The 23,477-nt window shown below is 36.1% G+C and overlaps 2 protein-coding genes across 4 annotated transcripts in view; one reads left to right on the top strand and one right to left on the bottom strand.

Annotated features, from left to right (window-relative positions):
• LOC124431795 (lachesin-like) overlaps positions 1–23,477 on the top strand; it is a 102,076-nt gene that overhangs the window by 2,709 nt on the left and 75,890 nt on the right. The window contains exon 1 of one of the 3 annotated variants that reach the window (XM_046980085.1): positions 17,406–17,929. The exons of the other annotated variants lie outside the window; for them this stretch is intronic. The gene's annotated coding sequence lies outside the window, so the exon portion shown is untranslated. Of the gene's footprint in view, positions 1–17,405; positions 17,930–23,477 lie in introns of those variants that run through there. 3 annotated transcript variants of the gene reach the window in all.
• Positions 1–23,477, bottom strand: part of LOC124431794 (4-coumarate--CoA ligase 1-like) — a 133,761-nt gene that overhangs the window by 42,507 nt on the left and 67,777 nt on the right. The window lies entirely within an intron of this gene.

Genomic DNA, 23,477 nt, shown 5'->3' with positions numbered 1-23,477 from the left:
TATATATATATAGAGAGAGAGAGAGAGAGAGAGAGAGAGAGAGTGAGAAAGAGAGCTTGTTTGGGGAAGTTGTCTTATCAGCTTGTTTTCGTTTCATTTCCTTTTTTTCCCCCTGCTCTTTCTCCCGTGTTCTCTCTTTTCTTCGTCACAAAGCGCTAATCTTCGTGAACACGATCATTTTTATCTTTTTTCTTTAGCACCTTACCTCTTATGTTTACATGCGGTCTTTCTTTTTTTTTTTTTTCCTTTTTACAAGGTTCGAGGCGGAACCATTGGGCTTTATCTCAAGGGCATTATTTAACCTGGAATTTTGCCAATAGCGAATGGTGCTGATGTATCAGATACCTGTTGTTGACCCAGCATCTTCAAGGCGAGACAAATTTCGAACGACATGATTAGAGAATTGGAAGGAGTCATTGTCGGAAATTGCGTTTCATCAATTCTCGAATTATCGGACGTGCCTGCATCGTTATCTTTGATATTTCTTTTCGCAATTTTATCTTAAAGCTTCGATAATTTTTTAATCGTTTAAATAATAATTTATTCAAAGGGAATGATCGTCAAATTGGTATTAACTTTATGTACAAATATTACTACCCGTATATACTAAAGGGATATATTTAAAATGATTTCCTTTTTTTCTTTGCTTGTGAACTTTGAGATAGAATGAAATATCTTACTTTATGTATACTTACTTTTAGTTTTGCAAAACACAAAGAACGTGTAAAAGCGGCGATCGACGAAATTCTTTAAGATTAAACGTTAAGGATTGAAAGATTCAATTTTTCTGTCGGTAAAAGATTATTGAAAGATTCAAGAGAAAAAAGCAGGTATTTCGTATCCTAGATAAAACTTTCGTAGCACTAACTTTGACAATAGCCTTGCATTTCATTCTTTGCATGGAGTTCAAAGATAGTACACCTGGAATTTTCCTCTGTCAGCATCAAAGCTTTTTGCGAATGCATGGAAAAAAGAAAGGAAGAAAAAAATAAAAATCCAAAAAAAAAAAAAAAAGAAAAAATAGAAAAAGAACAGAAAGAAGAGTAAAATCATATGAAGAAAACATTCCCGTTAATTTTGAAGGCGCACCATGAACGTTTAATGGTTAGATAACTTTTCATGGTGTTACTTATGAAAGCTCGAGAATAGAATAGATACATTTAAATACCACGCTATATACATCGATATACCCATACTCTTTCTATGAATTAGATCTATCGTGCGAGTCGGATGAATGAACCGATTCGAAAATTTATTTATCGCGAAATTAGAATTAATAGCAAATGGATCGTTTTATGAAAGATAATATCCATTCCATCGATGGGTTTCTATCGCCTACCGAGTTAAATTAATCGTCGTAAAAAAAGCGCTAACCTTGGCAGGCATATCGTAAAGTTCTATTGGATCGGGCCGAGCAAACTCTTTGCCGTATAACTCGACGTTTACTTTACGGATTTTCCACTTGAAACGACGAACGTCGGAGTGGTGTTACGCTGAGGTGTCTCCGTGTGAACATCAAGAGTGAGTGAGAGGGAAAGAGAGAGAGAGAGAGAGAGAGAGAGAGAGAGAGAGAGAGAAAGAGAAAGGAAGAGAGCATCTTAGATCTCCCTAAGGACAAAGAGTAAGATAGAGAGATAGAGAGGGAGAAAAGGAGTGTGAGAGAAAGAGAGAGAGAGAGAGAAGATAGAAGTGATCCTAAGGGTCCACTCGACTGATGAGAGTATCACGTAGTTAAACATTGAACGCTCACATATCTTCCACGGTCTACGGACACTCTGATAGACGCGTCCTGATGAAACTTTCATCGTTGACTTTGTCCTACTCTCTTCCTCTCGCAACCAACCTCCATCACCACCTCGATAATTGCCAAGATTTAACCTTTCTTCCGGCGGTCAATGAAGGCTTTTTCGATTATCCGATCGACGTGCGCCGGAAACTGGTGATCGCTTTCGGTCTGGCCATCCTTCATCTTTTCTTCTCCTTTCTTCGTGCATACTTTTTCTTTTCTCTCTCTCTCTCTTCATTTTCAAACTTCTCCCTCTCCTTTCTTACACTTTCTCTCTCTCTCTCTCTCTCTCTCTCTCTCTCTCTCTCTCACTCTTTATGTTTTTTCTAACGTGCACTGGCTTCATCATTCTCCAGCCTCGCTAAATCTCCCATTCCTACGTCGTTCCGACACGCTTTTCGATTTTGTTAAGAAGAGGAGATATTCCTTAATCGAATTCTCACGCCGAGGCGTGCGTGGCTATAATGGATTACGTGGAATGGAATTCGACTTTCTTTTTGCTTTTTCCAGCACGTGGATAACATATACTGTGCTCTATTCAATATTGCCCGGTGGCTTGGAAAGTGGATCGACAATAGAATTGAAAGAGTTAGGTATATACTTGTTCATATCTCTCTCTCTCTCTCTCTCTCTCTCTCTCTCTCTCTCTCTTTTTCTTTCTCGCTCTCATTTGTTCATTTTATTTTCATTTATCCGTAATGACAATCTTATTTATAAAAATGATTATAATTTCCGTTAACATGCTTTATAAACTGTTGAACAGTGAACATTAATTAGCAAATTGTATCATTTGTATGTAACAATACCGTCCTTTCAATTCTTGAAACGCTAATGTTACAAACAACGTTATACTTTTTTAATGTAATTTATTTCTTTTCGTGATTAGTACGAAATTAGCTATGATAATAGTACAGAATGAGGTATCAAAGAAAGGAAATATCAAAAGTCATGGAAGAAACATCGGCTTATTTAAAAGAACTGCATCGAATTTTTATGCCCTCCTAGGGTGATATAAGAGATGGATAAGAGTGAAAGAAAAGGGAGAAAGAGAAAGTTAATAAAAATTCTACTTCCCTATCTTCTCGCCTAATGCCCCGACAAATCGCTCGTAAATTTCTTTCAATGTACACGCTTACATAATCCTCAGTTATCGAGCGGAATAAGAAGAGCGCGAGTAACGCGAAGCCGACGTCCGCTGGTGTGGGGAGGTTTATAGGGTGAGGGGTGAAGAGTGAAACTTGGGGTGGTTTGAGCGCGATGATAAAGGAAGTCAAGAACGGAGTAAGAAGTCCTGAGGCATTATATCGCGCGATTATCAACAGGTCCTCCTCTCCATTTAAGCATTCATTGGCAATCATCCAAGTGGCATTCTGGCCCTCTTCTCGACCGAAGGAATCGAAAGACTGCGTGGTACGCGAACTTGCTTTTCCATTTCCTTTTTCTCCTTTCTTCAAACTCTATGGACTATAGCTATAGTTTATTCATAGATCTTCTATCAGATCGTTTATTACTCGATAATCTCTCTCGCAACACGTGTCTTCTTTTTTTTTTAACTCAAACGCATAGATACCTCTTTGGTATATTTTGATTTTAATGAAATCTTGCAGGATGTATTGATATTTTCTTTTTCTCGAGCTTCTTTTCAACGGACATATAAATAATTTGATTTATTGTTCATTTAATTAATGAAATCAGTCCTTAGAGAATAGAAAGATATGTTTTTTTTTTTTTTTTTTTTTTTTTTTTTTTCTATAAACATTGTAGTAGTTATATTTACGGGGCAAAATATTAAAACACGTTAATAACTACGTACGGATAGCGTATGGAGTTATAACGTAGATACGGACCATGCTAGTGGAACCTCACGCTGGTCAATAACGAAAAACGTGCTTTTTGCATCGTTATCGTTGCATTTACTCAATTTGCATTCTAATCGTTCTAATTCTATCGGGTCTCTTTTTGAGGAAAAATCGATGTATAGATGTACGTTATTTACAATTGCAAATACTTTTAAATATTTCCTTTTCCTGGCCCGCCCATATATAGTTCTCCTATAGCTTTTCAAACACGATGCAATTTTTACGTGAAAAATATTTTTTATCGTTCCTTTTGTAAGTCAATATTCTCTGAACAAATACTCGTACATTTTCATTAAAATCCAAATTTTTCCGAGTTAGATATTTTCTCTTCGTTAATTTAAGCTCGATTTGTGCGTTAACGCTTGTCATTTGAATGAATGCTATAAATAAATAAAATTCAAAGGAACGAGTGGTCCTTTTACGAAACGGCAAGGACATGGTCATTAAACGGACATTTTCCGTTAGCAAATAATAGCCGATGAGGGAGCGCGCGCGTTCTTCGTCCGGCTATGCATGCGCTCGTTATTCCTCTTTTATTTGTTTCTTTTTTCTTTTTTCTCTCTCTTTTTTTTTCCTTTTATCTACCCTCTCCTTTGCCGGGATCGCAAAATTTCAGATTGCGCTTTAATATCCGGCGACCGCTTAATACGCGATGACGCTTTTTCTGGGATTTCGAAGCTTTATTACAAAAAAGGTTCGACCTAGCCGACGGGGACGGCAGATGTCACGTATGCTTTTTTTTTTACCACGTATGACCGTCGATACGCCTCCCTCCCTCCCTCCCTCCACCTCCTCCTCCTCCTTCCCTCATTGCAGGACCCACCTCTATATCCCTATCACCATCCCACGCAATCCCCTTTCCGTTTCTATCCAACAGTAGAGCGTTCACGTCGAAATGCCCTTTTCCTTTCTCCTTCACAATGTTGTGATACGCTTGTTCTCCCAAACTTTCCTTTGTAAAATGAGTTTGCGCGTTCTGAAACCTTATGTGCGTGTGTCCTAATATATCTATTTATCTATTATCTGTTTATTTTCGTGGTGCGTGGAATAAAAAGAAAAGGAATCCATAAAATTCAAAACGGATTAGAGAAATTCGTTATTATCTTTGATCTTGTTATCGCCAGTTCGATTTTATTGGAACGAATGATATTATTGGTAACGTAGGATATTTAAATCGATGAATGAAATTATATCGATGCTTTGAATCATAATGACGAATAATTATATACTGATATAATATTTTAGTGTTTTATCGTTGATACGTACGCTCAACAGTTTTGTAATAATTTAAAAGTTACGAGAAAAAATTTACGTGAAAAATGAATGATTGTAGAAATTAATAATGAAGTTTTATCGATCGAGACAGCACGAATTATTGAATGACTATAATGTTTACTATTTTTATAGGAAAAACTTTCGAAGCTTTAATAAATACGGAAATATGAAAAAATCCGGTAATTAAATTTTTGTCATTAAAAGTACAATTACACGACGACGGCATATGTTTTTAAGAGAACAACGCTGAGCCATAAAATTTGCATCCGTAAATATATTTCGGTTTTACGTACATATTTTTTTTTTTTTTCGCTTTGACGCTACACAACCAATTCACTCTTTATACCGAATAGAAAAAGTAAAAAACAGCGCAAGGGAGGATGACGTTGGTATAATAATAATTTTAAAATTTGTTGCATTGGCTCACTCTATTTACTTTTACTCTACGTTTACTAGCGTAACAATGTAATGTAACAACAAAATCGTAATATTTTTTTTTTTCTTTTTTCATTTCTTTTTGTCACCTGCGTGTTTCAAAGAATTGCATTTATTTAAACGTCGAACGAAGAGAGAAAACACTTGACATGATAAAATAACACTGGGACGTCGGCCGATCATTACTCTAATCTCTAAATCTATTTCAACCACGTTTTATATTAAAGTCATCTCGTCAATTGATTAATTATCAATCACCGAGATAATTCGGCCATGATCATCGAACGTGAAACTGATATTCGAGCGAGAATGGCCGAGATATATCATCGGATAAAAGAGAAGAAAAAAAGAAGAGAGCGGAGAATAAACAAAAAATTGATTGCCAGTTTCAACGATAGATAACACGTATACGATATGATATTAACCCTTCAAGTATTCATCGTCATTTGGTGAAATGGAAAACAATAAAGACAAAGTCTCGTTAAAACCGAAGATTCTATGGATTCCTCTTCGTTAAAACGATTTGATTGTATAAAAACGACGTATACAAATATTACAAAAAATGTTACAGATAAAGCTAACGAGAATGGAAATTTCGAACGAATAATTGGTAGAACGACGGTGACTCGAATTAAAATGATAATTAGAAAGAGAGAAGGAAAAAAAATTTGACGATTTCTGCCAATTAACAATTTCGATAAAACGCATCTTTCCAAATTACGTTCTTAAGGGGATATCTTTCGGTTTCTTCCTTTTATTTCCTTTTTTACTTTTTTCCCTTTTTTCTTTTTTGTTGAATATCGCAGTGGATCCCAATGGAACGAAAAGTAGGAAAAAGAACGGAGAGACGAAGAGAAAGAGAGAATACTGCTAGCATCCAGATTTGCCAGAGCCGCGATTGTAGTGCTTGGATATTCCTGGCAGCCTCAATCGACGATGCATTAAAAGCACCGTCGAAATGGCATATCGGCGAATGCGGATCGCGAGAACGCATTTACTTCGCAGATATAATGCACTCTCGGGGAATTTCATTGTAATACGATCGCATTAAACAGAGAAACGGTGATCCTGTTAAAGATCGTCCGTGCGAAGGATCTCTTTCTCTCTCTCTCTCTCTCTCTCTCTCTCTCTCTCTCTCTTTATCTATCTATCTTTCTTGCTCTCTTTTGAAAAATAAAATATAAAGGAGAAGGTTTCGCACTTCTCCGGTACTTTCATACAAGGGAAATGCTTTTAAATCGGAGCATTTCGACATTTCCTATATATCATATTTCTTCCTCCGAAAATTTATAACTTAAAAGTCGAAGTGCGGTATATATATCGGAGTATTACATTTTGATTGAACTGTACAAGTATCATCATTTATTCAGTAGTATTCATGATAATATCGATGATATTCACGTGGATTAATTGATTGAAATAGGACACCCTTTATAGCTTCGGCCAATGTTCCCTTTCATCGAGAAATTTCTTTCATGGAATATCGAAGCGATGCAATCAATGATCGTATTATTGTATCATCGAATCACATAACATGATACTTTATCGAAATAATCGACAAATTATTATACTAAAACGGAAAGAGAAAGAAACACACACAGAGAGAGAGAGAGAGAGAGAGAGAGTGATAAGAACAAGTAGGACCGAAAGAAGGATGGAAATAAAGCTGCTTTTGAATTCATCTCAATGTTATCATGACATTTATCTGAGGCTTATCGCAAGGCAGACTTGGAATGCGACGCATCAGTCACAAAATGAAGTACGTTCTCAGAAGAGAGGAGTCGAGACGAGGAAGAAAATGGAGAGGAGGATTGGAATATAGGGTGTATGTGAGAGATCGTAGAGGATGGCATACGCTGAAGCGTTATAAATTGTTCCATATGCAGTGCATTAGAGTAAGCTTGGCACGCACTGGACGTACCTCCTATTTATTGCGAGAATCCACCCGAGCTGCATGGTAATTCCTAGGAAAGTTACAATGAGGTGTACTATTTGAAATATAACAACCCGTCTAAGAACTTTCTTGTCATTTTCTTAAAAATGAATTATTTCCTTTCTTATTCCTTTCTTCTTATCTTTTTTCCTTGGTTTTTTTCCGTCTTTTTCTTTCCTCTTTCTGACATTAGTAAAAATAACTCTAATATGTATATACAGAATATACACGTATACGTGTATGCATATGGACAAAGCTGAATTAATAAACTATGAAATTAACAAAAATTTCTCTATAGAAAAATATTTCTCGTGAAAGACAATAGATTTTTTTTGATATTGCAGGAAGCAAAAGAGATAGGATTAGCGAGCGAAAAAGAAAGACAAAGAGAGAGAGAGAGAGAGATGAAATGATCAGGCGCCGAAGGACGACGCACCATGAACATTGGAAGTGAAACGGGGTGGAGACGATAGTAGGGCTTGAAAGGAGTGGGGTTAGAGGGGTTGCTCGGTCTACACTGAAGCGTTATAAATTGTTCCATATGCACTGCATTAGAGTATAACGCGGCGGCTCAACCGCGCACCGGACGTCCCTCGTATTTATTGCGATAGGTTTTCGGGAGCAAAACGCTCGACCCGCCAAATTTATCGTTTCGCGCACAAAGACCACTTTCCCGGATATGCTCTTCTCTCTCTCTCTCACTCATTTTGATCTCCCTCTTTCTCTTTCTCGCACACACACACACACACACACAAATATACCTGCACGTATGAAGACACACAGAGATATTTTCATCCCTTGTTATGATTGTTGTCGTTGTCGTTGTAGTCGTCCCGTCTCGGTTTCCCTTTAGAACGGCAAATATGCGAACGAATTTCTCGCTAAAATTCAATGGCTAATTTTTCAACACCCTTCCTACCGTTTTGTTTTCACAGCCGATGCGTCGACTTTTTTTTAGTCTCTACCATGTCTCTCTCTCTCTCTCTCTCTATCTCTCTCTCTATCTCTTTCTATCTCTCTGTTTTATTTACGTTCATACGTTGCCAGTTTTTTTTTTGTTATTCTTGTTTCTTTTGTTATTAATTAAAATATGATTTACTCGGAATGAAATGTTTAATATGAACTTGAAACTATCAATAACTATCGTGAAACGTGCTAATTGGTTTATCGTAGTAACGATAAATTTATGAGCTTATTAATCGTTAATAATTAATATATATATATATATATATATATATATATATATATATATATATATATATGTTTATATAGTTATTTATGATGAGAATAAAAAATGTGATGAGACGACAATAGTAATAATTTGTATCGAGGAAAATGAAATGATCGTTCTTGTCAAATAATCTAGAAAGAAGAGGAAGAATCGAATAACAATAGTGCGAATGCTTTCAACGTCTTCGTCGAATATTTCCTTTCCCTTTTCATAAATAAGCTATTCGACGGGAAGCATTTGAACAATGGAGTCGTCGGGCATTCGGATAAAGCGAGCTTGCGAACGGCTATAAAGTTGGTTGGGGGTAAGAGTAGTGGACGTCTTAATGCTTTATTGCGTCGTGTTGCCTCGAAGCAAGGAAAGCAATCGACTCTTCGAAACTGAAGTTTCCGCGGAGTTCACTGGGCACGAGGTTGCCTTTAGGCAACGTTAGAAGCCTTCTTCGACTTCGGTATTAGTAGCATCCTATCTTGGATACCAACGGGAGGAGAGATCGAAAATGCGAGTAAGAATCTCCTCACGATTTTCTATCATTTTATTTTAGTATCACTGGAGCCAGCCCAATAGCGATAATCGTAATGAAAAGAATAGCTTTCAGAAAGTTCATAAAGATTGATCTATCGTCGACTATTATGCTTCCCATTCTTTTCTTTTTTTCTTTTTTTGACTTTGAGGAAAAAGATAAACGTCAAATAATACGATCACTTTCCCTCTCTCTTTCTCTCTTACATTTTCTTAATAATCATTTAACTTATACATTTATCATATAAAATGATGTCTCTAATTGTTATCATCCCTTTAATAACTTTACTTTAAATAAATGTCATTCTACTTGGCTTTGCCACATTTTTTCTAAATTTCCCGACTGACAAACGAGAGAGAGAGAGAGAGAGGAGAAGGGTTGGGGAGGAAAGAGAGAAAGAGAAACGGAGATAGAAATTTAAAGAGAAAGAGAGAGAGAGAGAGAGAGAGAGTCGAACGAGTTGAACGTATAGAGGATTTCCAGCCTCGCCGTCCGAAATTCGAATTCTCCGTTCGGTGGTAGCCCGAACCGATTATCGGTTACGACGATGTTGGCGGCGGCCGTTGTATATATCGAGTGATTAATGAGCGTGCCGATAGGCGCGCGAGATCGAGTTCGAAGCTGGCCGATAATTTATTAAGATTCGAAAGCCGCCAATCGAAACCCTCGCACGGGCCCTTTGCCAGCCTCTCCGACCCTCCCTTCCGACAATCCCTTCGCTTTTACCAATCCCCTTTATACCTCTCGGACACTACTCCACCACAATCAAATCGAATGTTCACAGACTCGTCCTGGACACGTTTATATGCTTGAACCCGTACACTGTGCTTGAACACCTTCATACCCGCACACACAAACACACGTACTTGATAATCGTATAGGACACTTTAACTCTCTTTCTCTCTTGCTCAAGCTCTTGCTCTTTCTATTCTCTGACCGAGAGATAGAGAGCATTCATGTGCTCGTGATAAAACGTTTTAATTAATATCGCACGAAGTAGCTAAGTACCCACTTCGAATAATGTTTCTTCGATTCTCTTTCTCGTTTAGACTTTGACCCGTTAAATAATTATTCAGGTAAAATTTAAAATGAATAACTTTATATTTCCATTAAGACACAAGCCGGGCATGAAATTTCAATCGTACGCGAAAAATTATTTCCATCTTTGAATGATAATAGAAACCGATTGTGAAATGGTTCAGAGGGGGAAAAAGAAAAAAAAAAAATAAATAAAACGTGCGCACAAAATACGACCAATTATATAAAATCGCAATATCATTATTGTTTTACTTTTTTAATCTCTTTCATCTTTCTCATAATATTTGTGATAATTACAAATGGTTCTTTTAGCTACGATTTTAAATAAAAGCCAATAATTATTATTGCAAAACATTCCAATGAAATAATTCGAAAGAGATCGCGTAATACATTTTATAGGGATCGCGTTACATTTCCGAAAGTATCTAAATGTGAGGATGTATTTCGTATGTAAATTTGATCGATTAAATGACAATATATCGTAGTTGCTAGTTCGAGTCTGGGGTATTTGTTATGCGGTAGCAGTAATCGACATTTGTTTCCATTTTCTCACGTGGCCAGAGAGAAACGTGTACCATCAGACATTTAGAAATTCATAATGGCGATACGGCTGTGTTTAAAATTTTACTTTCAAAATCTTATAACGACGAAGGAAAAAAAAAAAAAGGAAGGAGAAACGAGGAATAAGAAAATTATTTTAACGTGTATACGCAAAAATTAATTGGATTTTCCTCGGAGAAGATCTTGATGCCCTATCTACTTTCGTTCGTTCATTTCGACGTACCGAAAACGGAGTGCCGCTTTGCGGTACGGCATTCCATTTCAGAGCTTTCTAACCCAGTTTTGTGAAGCACGTACGTACGTACGTACCGTATACATATAGAACGTAATGATAAAACAGTCGTTGTATAAAAGAAAATGCTATCGAGGAAACAATGTAACCATTAAATCGTATTTTCTAACAGGTAGCAATCTTACATCCCCATGTAGTACTTATTTCAAAACAGAAAATACTTATCTTAATGGAAGATTTTCGATTAGATCTTTAAAATGTAATAAAGAGGTAAAAGTATCGGGTGACGATTTTATCTAATGATAAATATATTAAAAGGGAGAATTGTAAATGACGAGGAACGTCAAAAGGTATAATTAGAAAATTTTTGCTCTCTTGAATTTTAATCAACCATTATATGTTATACATGCCATGATCACCCTCGATCAATCATAGAACTTTAGAATTGAAGGACTTACGAGAAAGAAATTCGTTGTCGTTATCGTCGAGATGCGATAGAAATCGGTTCGAGGGTCGATTCGGCGGCTCTTGTCATTTCGAGATACTCGAGTGCTTTCGAGACACTTTTTGATTTAATCGCGAGATCGAGCATTCGAGTGAGCACTCCTACATCGAAGTAGACGTCCCTTTGTGTGGTGAGCACAACGCTCTGTGGCCCTCGACGCTCGACGACTGGAAACAATGAGCTTCGTTTCGAGCATCGTTTCTTCGACACTATGAACAGTGCCAATACCGGATGAATGTGAACGTAGTACTCCTTTCCTTCTTTCCCCTTTCCCCTTTCTTCCTTCGTCTTTAACTCTTTCCTCGCATCTGTTCTCGCAGAATGGTTAATAGAACTCACTTTCGTCATCGAGGATAATTTACCCACCGGGATAATTTTCTTTCTAATTAACGCAAATTACGATCTATCCCTTAGCGAATTAAATCGTACGAGTAAAATTAAATACGTTTGAGTACACATCTAATACATATTTCTTTTCTCCCTTTTTTTTTTCTTTTCTTCTCAATATAATAAACAAAGAGTGACTAATTCTTTTATCGTATTTTCTTAATTCATTAAATGACTCATAGAATGATAGGGACATTTGCAGGGGGAGGGGAGAGGGGAGCAGGGAAATAAAGCAAAGCAATGCGAAAGTTGAATTGTGTATGAAGAGAAAACATTTGAAGGATCATCGGGAATACTTTATAAACTTTTCCTCGAATGAAATCTATTATCGAATGTAAATATTAGTGTTAATTTGAAGATAAATAAAAACTATCCCTGTAGAATTGGTATGGTCTCTTTAAGATCTTGGACATAGGGGCACACGGAAGGAAGATGAGAAGTAGAGGCGGAAGGAGAAGTAGTGGCAGAAGGGAAAAAGGGAAAAAAGAAGGAAAAGAAAAAGGAAGAAGAAAAAGAAAGAAAAAAAAAGAAAAAGAAGCAGAAGAAGAAGAAAGACGTTGAACAGTTTCCGAGATTATAATACCTATAGTTCGAACGACTCCGTCTCGTCTCTCAAGCCGTCCTTCACGCTCTCTTGATCCTTTTCCTTACCCCTTCGCGCACGGCAGTTGATCCCATCAGAAGTTTCCAGTATGTTTATAATCCACTAATCGCTCGCCTTTCTCAGGCACAATTTAAAACTTTTCCACGACGCCGTTATCCTTGAGTTCTCTCTTTCCCTTTCTATCTCTATCTATCTTTATATCTCTCTAACACCCTACGTTCCCGTTGGTGGTCCTTCTCCTTAACCCGACTTCATTTTGCGGCTCATAGACCGTCGAATTTCTCGGAGTTACCTCTGACGTGCTTCCAAAAGATTCAACTAAAGGAAACGACGTCTCGAAGTGTTTCGGGTATTTCAAAACGTTGGAAGGCAAAACGGGAATCCTCATTTTATGAGGGAGATACTGTAATATTGCACTTTTAATTATTCCCCCAGATCAAATCTTTCGAGAAATTTCATTTCTTATTCCATTAAAAACAACAATACTAATATTTTAAGAAATTTCAATCGTATCAAAAAAGGATATAGATATAAGAGAGATTGAAAAAGTTTTAGTTCACAGTCTGTTATTAACACTACTTATTCTAATATCCTACATTAACCCGATTGTTATGTTACGCGTAAGAGGTGTATAAATCTGTGTTACCTTCTACAACGATAGTATAAGAGCATCGCGGGGAGAATAATGTTTCTTCTTGGCACTTCTAGTTGATATTTTGTTCATATTTGTCGCTAAAATCACACTTCAAGCTGACGAATAGCTTTTATGTAATCGTAGTGACGATCTAAGTTCTAGAATTCGCTATAATCGTGCTCTCTCTCTCTCTCTCTCTCTCTCTCTCTCTCTCTCTCTTTTGTTGCAACCTTTAACTCGTTTAGATTAGTTCCAATAACAAAGTCTAACAGGATAAATTCATCGAATGATCTGAATGAGAAATTGCTAATAACTATAATGTATATTAGACCAAATTTATATCATGATTGTTACGTGCACTTAAAAGAGAAATAAAATTGTTACAATATGATACCATTACTATTTACAATCGAAACAATTGATGCTTATATTTGCAAACTAATGTTTATATGTATTCAGTAGAATCTATGTATATTGAACGATTGATAGTTACGTATCGACGTTGCGCATCGGTGAACGTATAAAATACGAAACATTCAACGATTGGAAACTTCCTATTTTCCTCTCGTAAATACTGCGTATAAATATTCGTTCGAATTCCTGAAAACGGCAGAATTAACAAAGTATTTCGATAAAATATTGAACAATACAGACAGATTTTATATGCTACTATAAATATATATATATATTATATATGGACGTATGTATTTTTTCCTTCTAGCCATCAAACGAAACGCGCAGATCAAAGAGTATTTCAATTTTCTAGCATTTAATTATTTTTTTTCTTTCTCTCATTTTGTTCTTTTTTAGTAAAGGAATATACAATTTTTAATTCATACTTAGAATACATACTTAGTTTTAATTTATACTTAGAAACATTCATAATAGGCAATGCTAATTTTATTGCATTAATTAGCTATCATATATACGTATTACTTACTTATCGTTCTCTCTCTCGTTTTTTTTTCATATTGAACTTCGTCCTTTTATTTCCTCTTTTTTTTGTCTTGAATTTAGTAAAGTGAGGAAAAACTTTTCGAATACTCTGTGGACGTGGTCGAAGTATCAAATTAAGGATTGATCGAGCGTAAACGCGAAAAGACACGACGCAAAATGGCGCAATGATACGAGAGCGATGAAGTTTGCACAGTAAAAATTAAAGTTTATTCACTTGTAATAAAGTCCCACTTTTCTTCTCCCTTTAATTTATCGAACGAGTTGGCGAAGAAAAATAAAAAGAGAAGAGAAAGGATAAAAAGAGTGATCGAATTGATTAAAAGCAAAGATAATTTCGCGTGACGTGTAAAAGGTGCCGATGGCCTCGGGATCCTCTTTGAAAATTGTTTATCTTGATTAAAAATAAAATCGAAGTGTAAAATCTTTTGCCCTGGAGCATTATCCTGATCATTTTTTGAAATTTCATTTTCTCGCGTTTTCCACGTTCTCGTACTTTCTCATTATTTTTATCTTTTACTTTTTCTATTTTCAAACTCTTTCTTCTCTTTTATTTCTCCTTTCTTTCTTTCTTTCTTTCTTTCTTTCTTTCTTTCTTTCTTCTATTTTTCATTTCAGTTCGTATCGGTACAAAGATCATCTCGTGAACGTTGTACCCATGCAATTCGTATTATCGTGATGCATTGTAATGACATACAACGCGGCATTACTAATATGTATTAGCGTTCTCGCGGATTAACATAGAGTTCCGTGTACTATAATTAATAGACTAATGGTACCAACAGAATAATGATATATTCATGAATTTAAGCATCTTAGAATTATTAGAAATGAATTTAAAGGAACATTTTTAAATTATTTTTCATGAAAAAAAAGAAAAAATGATTGTACAACTAATAGAAAAATTATGATATTTTCAGTGATCTTTTAGTATTTTGTATAGTATGTTCTTTATGCTTTTTAATTTTGTATATCGCGCGCACACACACACACACATATATATATATATATTCTTTGGCGACATTTCATAGAATCATTTCACTTGTTTAATAATAAGAATCTTTAAAATGCATTTGAGAAAACATATGTTAGCTGGTTGGGCGATGAGCTACGTAAAGGGAACTTTTCTGATTCATGTTTTGTTACGTAGAAAGGTATGTTTTAATTACGAGCCACATCAGACATATTAAATTACGACTTTTGCCGTTGGCAACATGTAAATTATTAAAAACCGTCTGTCCTTTCACGCACATACAATGAATACGATTTAGAAAATTTTTCTTGAAAAATAATCGAAATTCTATTAATCTAAAATCTAATTCTTATTTATCATTGTTAATTTTGTACTTTGTATTTTTTCATTTCTTTTCTTTTTGTGATATTTTCTATTTCTTCTTGTTTTTCTTTTTTCTTTTTTTTTTTGTTTCTTTTAGGATAATTAAAATATCTTTTCATATAAAATGAAATGTAAAAGGAAACGAAGACGAGTCTAATAATGAAAGGCACTTTTACAACAAAAGATAAAGTAAATGCAGCAGCGAAAAATAGATTGCAAGACCATCTTTGTTTCTACTTTACTCTACGCTAATCCCATAAAGGAATCTCTGCGCTAAAGATGAAACTTACATGTACGAGTTGAAAATTAAATTGCTTATGAGGAATTTTCTCATATTCTTAAATGAAAATGACATGAAAAAATGAAAATGAAGATAAAAGAAGAAAGAGAGAGAAAGCGAGAGAAAGCGATATGAGGCGATAGTCGAAGAAACGTTAAAGACGATATAAAAGTATGAGGGGTAGCAAGTGTATAGTATGCAATGGACGTTTCGACGAGGTTACGTAAAATGAATCATTTTATTTCATGGAAGAGTGAACGCGTCGGTCACAGGAGTAGACGAGGATCCTTTCGACGAGGGTGAAGAAAAAAAGAGAAAAAGAAAAAGGGAAAGAGAGGGAGAGAGAGAGAGAGAGAGAGAGAGAGAGAGAGAGAGAATCAGAGACTGGGCACGTGGTACGTACGAATCGTGCCGTACCACATTCTCTATTCTGTTTTCACCATGGAAAAAGGTTCTCGTTTTCTCGTTCACTCATTCTATACGTTTATCTGTTCGTCTCTCTCTCTCTATCTCTCTCTCTTTCTCTCTCCCTCCCCCTCCCCTTCGCTCTTTCCCTTTCCGTGCCACGTGAAATCGTTTCGCGATCTTCGGTCACTGGAAAAAATTGACGATGCATGGAAACGGCAGGGAGAAGAGGAATCTCTGTGCACGGTTCACGAGATAATTCTCGCGTTTCGAAATTCTCGCGAATCGAAATGCCGAACGAAATGCACACGCTCGCTGCTAGAGATAGAAATCGAGATAGATAGATCCAGATAGCTAGATATGTAGGTTTTTACAAGTTTTCAAAAGAACTTGAAATTCCCGTATGGATTTATTTTTAATTATATAACGTAAAGAAAGAGGAGAAGGAAAAAAAGAAAAAAAAAAAAGAAAGGGGGATAAGGGATAATTAATTTAATTTTTCATCCAATGTACATATTTTCATGATTTCATCGTGAAAACATTTCATATAATATTGATTTCTTCCTTTCTAATAAAAATCGCGAATTATGCGAAGCTTTTTATCGTTCGCTTTCTCGTCGACGTAAAGCGATTTCAGGAAATCAACTTCAACGAAAAGCAACGAACTATGGCGATCTAAAGGCAAATCGACCCTCGAACGATGTAGAATTCAACGCTTTATTGGTTAACTTTATTCATCGAAACGTTAGCAACCAAACGGGACGTAGCGAGCGCAATCAATGCTTCGCTATCGGTTGCATAGTTCGTGGATCTCAATTTCCGCATCGGTTTACCTCTCGCCTCATTCGTAACATCGCTCCTGGTTTCTGGCCTCTAAAATCGGACCAAACGATTTTACGTTCGCTTTTTTTTTTTTTCTAAATCTCCCACCGAAATCGTTGCGAATTTTACTTTTATCGAAACGCCACGATCGCTTCAAATAAGACAAAAGATAAATATGTACATCGTATCACCTTGATAATTCATAAAACAAAACATCGATCGTATTAATATTTCGATTTTTTTTTTTTTTTTAAATTAAAAAGAAAAAGAAAGAAAGAGACGTGTAATTAATGAATCGTGTAAAATAAGGTATTAAGCCGATCGAGTTTCCCCCCTTCATTCTCTTTACTTCATTTTTAATGTTTCATTTTCCATGTATTTATTTATTAATTTATTTATCAATTTTTATTTAAATCACAGACGAACGCACTGTTAACTTCAATCGCGCACTAATTTCTTTCACGACGAATCGCTGTGAGGTAAATTTTCGATATAGACCAGAGATATATATTTCCGACGATAAATCTTAATCCGTTAATAACGGTCGGACGAAACGAGAGAACGCAAACAAATCTCGATTAGCCGCCGTGAAAGAGGTGTGTGGCCATTAAACGTTAAAGCTAAAAATAAAATAAAAAAAAAAAGAAAAAAAAAGAAAAAAAAAAGAAAAAGAAAAAAGAAGAAGAATGAAAAGAAGAGAGAACTTTATCGCGATACGTCGGTGGTATATTGGAAACGTGTCGGTCGCGAAGTTTCTTTTCTAATCGTCGCACGTTGGATAAGAGCAACCGTATGAGAGTTTGCCGAAGGGCTTGGTAAATTCCATGGATTCTGAAAGTGGCTTTATACCAGGGTAAAGTGAACACGAAAGAGGGAAAAGGATAGGGAAAGAGACAAAGAGTGATAGAGGGTGATAAAGGGTGAAAGTCTGAGAGAGAGAGAGAGGGAAAGGGAAAATGAGGGAGGATGAAAGAGTGAGAGGGTGAGAGTGTTCGGTGAATGGTGCATGCGAGGAGAAGAGATCTTGAAGCTCATTCAGTGGGAACGAAATCCTTCGCGTCCCTTGAAAGTGTTGAGGATGTCGAGCACGTAGCTTGGTTCCTGATCATCGCCCGAAGGATGGAAGATAGTAAATATGATAGTAAATATATAGAAACCTTGAGGATAGTCGGGAAACCTCGCGAATCGTACAATAAGTCTTGTATATTCTCCTTTCGTACGATTCTATTATTTAACTGTGAACAAATCAAGGATATCAGATTGCATTTATATCACAGAATATGATTAATTTATTTTCTTTTTTTTTGGTTTTTGTTTTCTCCTCTCTTTTTTCTTCTTTACCTCCCCCAAAGTTTTTGTAAATATTTACGTTCATACATATTTGAAGGTATACATTTATACGTGGATATTAAAAAGTGACTTTTAATTGTTGCGCTCCGATATACATATATATATATATATATATATATATATATATATATATATATATATATATATATATCGTGAAAATTTGTATGATAGCTTTAAAATATTTCTGCAAATGTGTATGTTATTTAAAAAATCTCAAACCGTTCGAATGATGTTTCAATTATTTTATCTTTTTCATGAAGAATATCCTATCGGATTTGGACGATTTACTTTTTATTGAATTAACGCAAAGCCGCAATCAATTTTTGAGAGATCAAAACGATTTGTCCTTACTTTTTTGGAATATCTACCAGCTCGTCGCGCATCATTTCTCATCTTCCTACCTTCTCCCTCGCCCCCCCCCTCCCCGACTTTCGCACGATCACGTTTTAATCGATGTGAAATTTTCGTTAACGTTCTCCGTGAGATAGGAGCCTTTCGTATGAAATTTATTCACACGCGCGGTTAGTGGTTTTGCGATTGCACATATTTGCGAATCAAGCTAACGCGTCGCGGTCGGCCGCGCGACAGATCTGCATGCCCGACTTTCTCTAAATGTGACTACGTATCATTTACGTTTTCGAATTAACCGTCTCATTCGAGAGAGAGAGAGAGAGAGAGAGAGAGAAAGAGAGAGAAAAAAAAAATAGTGACGAGTGTCACGATGAAAAATTTCAAAATCATCAACATATAACATACCCATTTAAATTCGTACATATATCTGCATTCATACGTATAGTATATAAAAGATATTTTATTTCCCGAAAATGTATTCGTTGGATTAATGTAAATTTGCTATATAGAATGTAATATATTTCATTAACGTTACATTTACAATAAACAGAAAAAAAAAAAGAAGAAAATGAGCGAACAAACGTAGAACACTCCACAGGCGTAATATATATATATATATATATATGTGTGTGTGTGTGTGTGTGTGTGTGTGTGTGTGTGTGTGTGTATACATATAATCTAAAGCGAAATCTCTCTGTCCGTTTTCTCTTACAGTAGAAAAAATTTTAGAGTAACGGGATACATAACATATGTTTACATAACTATTATACAAAAAACATACACAGCTATCTGTAATGCATTTCGTTTCGCGTAACGGAACGTGTCCCCGCGTTAATATGGACGTGTAAGGAAGAAAGAGAAAAAGTGAGAAAGATAAAACAAAGAAGATGGAAAAGGGAAGAAGAGTACGATAGAAAGAACGTATGAGAAGAGAAACGCTGGTCAGGGTCGCTGAGGGTGTTCCGGTTTTCTACACGCATAGGCGACATATACATACATACATATATATATACATATGTATATATATATATATATATGTAGGTAGACCAACACATTCAACGAACTATATTCGCGTGTCTCTCCACACGTCAACGTTTTACACGCGTCCTACCGGTATATTCGAGAGTACAAGGATGAGTCTCCGACTATGTAGACAAGAGAGAAAGAGAGTGAGAGAGAGAGAGAGAGAGAGATCGGTGGCTGACTAGCTGTAGACCCTATAGTCGTATATACATATGCATATTCAGGACTTGTTATGTAGCCGACGATATGGCTGCAGGCCGGTTCGGTGTGACGTGGCGGGCCACGCCAAGCCGGAGATACCAGGGGATAACCGGTGACGGACTGCCGGACATCCGACCTGTTACCCCCTCGAGTACCCTTCTCTCCTCCCAAACCCCTTTCGCCATCTCCCATCCCGTCTACCTCTTCCTCTTTGAGAGAGGGCAGGAGGGTGAGCAACTTCCTATCCCGTTACGTTGCTCGACAACACGATCTCGTTCCACCTACCTTTCGTCCTTCATCTTGCATATTATGTCCTTCGATGGGAGTTCGGTTGAATATCGATGCGGAACATCGGGAAATTTACGAGCAAGCGATATGGGATTTCGTTTTGATTTTTACCGAGTTTTCCTTTCCTTTTTTCCTTTCTCTCTCTCTCTCTCTCTCTCTCTCTCTCTCTCTCTCTCTCCCTTTCTTTTTTCTCTCTTTTCTTTTCTTCTCTTTTTTCTTTCTTTTTTTTTTTTTTCTTTTTTTTTTACTTATTTTTTTATTTCATTTTTTGCTTTGTCTTCTCGTTGCAATTTTTATCCTCGCCCTTCGCATTTCTCCCCTCCCTTCCCCCACCCCCTCGATATTCATTTTTTCAAATTGGAATTAGTTTCATCGATTTTGATAATATTGTTTCGCGTATTTTTTCTTTTTTTTCTTTTTTTTTTCTACTGATAGACGATAATCGTCGAATGAGAATTTGTATCAGTTAATATCTATGATTTTGATATTAAAGACAAATATATCTATTTGAGTACAGTACGCATGTACATTATGTGAAATAGAGATTATACATCTAACGATTCTCGATATCATTTCATTCCATATATCGAATCCCTTTGAATTAATTTCATTTATCAAAGATTATATTAAATCGAAAATATGACGATAACGTTAACTCGCGACTAACTACGACTCACGTTTATCCGTTTAATGACCAATGTGGTTTACTTTCTTCGGACGATCATCGTTGGCCTGCCAAGCTGTTAGAATACACCAGCCATACAATTGTGATGAATTCCTAGTGGGCGCACTCTCGCGTGCTTTCATTTATATACCTATGTTGTGCTCACGTATGTACGTTCGTGGTTGCGTTTCGAGGTACATTAGGAAGATTCTAATTACCCGAGCCTTCAATAAGAGAGCTTCAGGAGCAAGCCAGTGCGTTGCAAAGGAAACGCAGAACCGCAGAGAACCGCTAACGGATCGATGGTCAGTAGCTCTTCTTCCTCGCTCTCCTCCTTGTTTCATCGATCCTCTCTATCCTTTACCAGTCTCCTATCTATCTACCTCTCTGTCTCTCTCCTGTCTCTCTCTCTCTCTCTCACTCTTTCTTTTGTTTATTTACGTATATTTTCATCGTCATTTTTCATCATTAATAATCACATTATACGTGAAAGTAAATTTGAATTTTCCTCGGAAAATTTGAAATGAAGTAATTATTAGGAATTATATCAATATCATCCCACGTATTTGACGTTTCACAAATATGAATTAATAATAAATATTTTAATCATTTCAAAGTGCCAGGGATCTTTGAATAGTTCTTGTCAAAAAGTGAGAATTTGTATCAATGAACGTCGACCGATCCGAGAGCACTGTCAATGTGCTCAAAAACATGGCAATGATTTTCTGTCAATATGAGAAATGCTAATAGTACAAACGATTAAATTAACGAATATTAATATCATTAAATTAGATATCATCGAAATTCAATAGTAATCTTTTAATAATTATCGTAGGATGTACCCGTATTCATTGAGAGATTCTTTCCATTCATTGAGAGAACCTTTGGATCTTCCGTTTCTCAACCCTTTCTCATCCCTTTATTTATTCATATGCAAGCCCTAAACCCCCTTTCTTCTTTTCTTTCCATCGCTCGTTGCTCCTTTGATCGTTTTACAGTCGCTCGACGCGTCGTTTGACGCGGCCGATCGTCGGTCGTTTTACAAGTTAGGGGTTGATACGAAGAGGAAGAGAGATAGGTAGAGTGAAAGAGCGAGAGAGAGAGAGAGAGAGAGAGAGAGAGAGAAAGACTAAAAAGAGGATGATGTATGAAGTCGAAAGAGCGAGACTCTCGTTAGCTATCTCTCGGTAGGAACCCTTCTTCACTACACCAGAATCGAGCTCTGACCTCGACGAAACGCTTAGAACTTTAATGGACGCCGAACCCCGACCAGATTGCTTCATCTCTCTCTCTCTCTCTCTCTCTCTCTCTTTTTTTTCTTTTTCTTTCTCTCGTACATACTCTTACTTTCGAGCAGACGCTTCATATGGATTATATACTTACTCATTTTCGTATCATATAAAAGATACGAAAAAACAGAAGGACTTCCACCACCCTCCTTTTCCCTCAAATTCCAATCTCAAATGTTACATTATTGTTCTCGTTTATGTTAATACGAAAGAAAATTAAGAATCTCGTTAAAAGTGAATGTAAAATATTTAGATATGAAATTATTAAAATTTGTCTAAGAGAGTTCATATGATATAATTATGAAGAAATTAAATAATTAATATTTATGTTTACGTTGCGTCTCAGCTGAGATTACGTAATATTTGTTGAATTAAAATGAAAATTTTTTATCGACAGAGGGAGAAAAAGAAAATTGTTTCTCGTCAATGTATGTACTTTAATATTCCTTAAAAATAATATCTACTACAAATAATATAATATAGCAAACGTGATCGTGGGAAGAAATCTCGATGAAAAAATATTTATCTCCCATTCGTTTGGGGCCAAAAGAGAAGAATATCACTGAGAGATTCTACGAAAGTGTTATATTATAGCCAAAGCGAAATTACGGGAAACGTGCGCTCGTCCGATCGGAAAACCATTTTGTCGATTATTATTTTAACGACTTTCGAAATTAAGTCGAACATGCGTTATTATTTCGATCGATCGATCGAACACCTTGAAGATTTTTAAAGAGAGAAGGAAAAAAAATCTTTATTTCGCTTTAATCCTTATTCCGACATTTATTATTATTTCTGTTTTACTCGCTACATATATAATAATAAAGTTTCTTTATTTCTCCTTATCCCTTTCGTTCGATTAATTCACATAATCTCGATATATCCGATATATTTTTAACGAATCCCGAGTTATGGGAACGACGTCAAAAAAGAGTGTGCGTAACTAAAGGGAAAAGCGATCGTCATTGTCTTCGTTGCCGAAGCGAAGGAGCAATTTCGCATAGTGAGGGAGAAGCAAGCGTTGCCTCCCGCGGAAACTGTTATTGCGATAGCCAAGTTTTCAGAATCGCAATGGCCCTTGAGCAAGACTACGGCGGACCGAAGGAAAGCACTTTGAGAGCCGCTAATGGTACTTGTGAAGGGGGTGGTAGAAACGGAAAAGACATTGCAAGAGGCTCTTTTCCTCGATAAAAACGATTTACCGGTAAATCTATCCAAACGATTCTTTCCCATTTGTCTTTTAAAACCGACGAATCTCGGATAGAGACAGATAGATAGTGAATAAAAAAAGTAGACAATATTACGAAATTTCGAGATTTGAGATCCTCGCGATTCAAAGATATTAGATGATATATTTTGAATCGTACGAGGGATTTTAAACGAACGCTTATAAACTATATATTTCATTATATCTACCTCCCTTTCTCTCTCTCTCTCTCTCTCTCTCTCTCTCTCTCTCTGTTTTTACTTTTACAAGAATATATTATATTTCAAATAATACAATTTTGTAA

This window comes from Vespa crabro, chromosome 22 (genome assembly GCF_910589235.1).
Source record: "Vespa crabro chromosome 22, iyVesCrab1.2, whole genome shotgun sequence".
In the NCBI taxonomy this organism is placed as follows: domain Eukaryota; kingdom Metazoa; phylum Arthropoda; class Insecta; order Hymenoptera; family Vespidae; genus Vespa; species Vespa crabro.
Note: the sequence above shows the minus strand (reverse complement) of the source record. Positions and strands in the feature narration are given on the sequence as shown.